Source organism: Limulus polyphemus, unplaced genomic scaffold (assembly GCF_000517525.1).
Source record: "Limulus polyphemus unplaced genomic scaffold, Limulus_polyphemus-2.1.2 Scaffold3919, whole genome shotgun sequence".
Taxonomy (NCBI): Eukaryota; Metazoa; Arthropoda; class Merostomata; order Xiphosura; family Limulidae; genus Limulus; species Limulus polyphemus.
In genome coordinates, this window is record NW_013669529.1 from 29,275 (window position 1) to 31,258 (window position 1,984).

A 1,984-nucleotide genomic window follows, 5' to 3' on the forward strand; every position below is an offset into this window, starting at 1 on the left:
ACGTCATCGTATTGGTGGCGTTGCAATGTGCTTAGCGTTGACGTTTTCACTGCGTGCAAAATAAAGTTACTCAAAAGACAACGTCATCGTATTGGTGGCGTTGCAATGTGCTTAGCGTTGACGTTTTCACTGCGTGCAAACCTTAAACAGGATTTACCATTTGTTGTGTGTGCATATAACATCTTGCTATAATCTAGACGCTACACAAATGATCATTAGTACAACTTAACGATGTTATGAATGATACAGCACAGGAAGCCCTTTGATCCATAGTGAACTTAGAATATTTTATATTTGAGTAACCAACACTTGAGTAACTAATACTTGAGCAACTAATACTTGAGTAACTAACACTTGAGTAACTAATACTTGAGTAACTAACACGTGAGTGACTAATACTTGAGTAACTAACACGTGAGTAACTAATACTTGAGTAACTAATACTTGAGTAACTAACACGTGAGTAACTAATACTTGAGTAACTAACACGTGAGTAACTAATACGTGAGTAACTAACACTTGAGTAACTAATACGTGAGTAACTAACACGTGAGTAACTAATACTTAAGTAACTGATACTTGAGTAATTAACACTTGAGTAACTAATACCCGAGTAACTGATACTTGAGTAACTAACACTTGAGTAACTAACACTTGAGTAACTAACACGTGAGTAACTAATACTTGAGTAACTAACACGTGAGTAACTAAGTCAGTAATTTACCCTGTAACGAAATGTATACTATTAAAATTGAAATGTAAAGGGGTACTAGCCACTGTAATGAACGAAACTAAGGGGATCTTGCACACCCCTCCCCCACTAAGATAAATTGCATCTTCGGTTCATACTAAATGTCTTTTAGCAAGAAAATGTTCTCTGATCGAGTTTCGAAGGCAAGAAATCACTTTCCCAAAACCACATGATAATGTGTTTTAAACGTACTACCTTGTTGTTAACGTTTGTGCATTTTAATGTAAATTTCTATAAATGAAAGCAAATTTGGATGCAAGCGATATTACAAGCGAATGTTTGTGTTTTTTCTTTATTTATTTATTTTTACACTTTTGTTGTTTCAAAGTTAAAGAATAGCTTTAAAAAAATTAACCCTAATAAAGTAGTTCGGCGTGAGAAACGTTATCGAGAAATAATTCTAAAAACATTATTGTAATCACAAATAGACCAGAATTTGTTAAAATATGCTCATATACAAACGAATTAGATGCCACGTGACAAGTTCTCCATTCAAGGGGGGTTTTAGTTCGAGATTCCATAAATTCTCATTACTCGTTTAAATTCTATGGTTGTTTAACTCGATCCTTTGAAATGTTAAAAATAAATAAGATCGGCTACCGTAATTCTACCTATCATCACGAGCATGCCTCGAGCCAATCGAAGCGTATGATCTGTCTACCTTGTCTTTAGCTTGACAGGAGAGTGACCTCTGGCGAGACACTAGGTCTGTGACATCACCGGAATTCGCGTGCAACTTGGAACATTGAAAAGAAAGGTTAAGCTCTCTAGCCTGCTGTTGAATTTCAAGTTATTTATCTTATTTACAGTCTGATAATACTGTATATGTGTGTGTGTGGTGATGCAGTCAACTCCTGTGCAAGACTTATTCTAGGCCTACAGTAACTAATGATACTATAAAAAATAGAATAATCAAAGTAAGCCTTTTATTTAAAATAATCTTATTGTGAACTCTTAAACTAGAAATTGAAGATAAAGTTAATTATCAAGTAGAAAAGAGCAGTTTATATTAAACAATGATCACAAAGATCAATCGCTTTGTCAGCACATAAACAATGATCACAAAGATCAATCATTTTGTCAGCACATAAACAATGATCACAAAAATCAATCACTTTGTCAGCACATAAACAATGATCACAAAGATCAATCACTTTGTCAGCACATAAACTGATCACAAAGATCAATCACTTTGTCAGCACATAAACAATGATTACAAAGATCAATCACTTT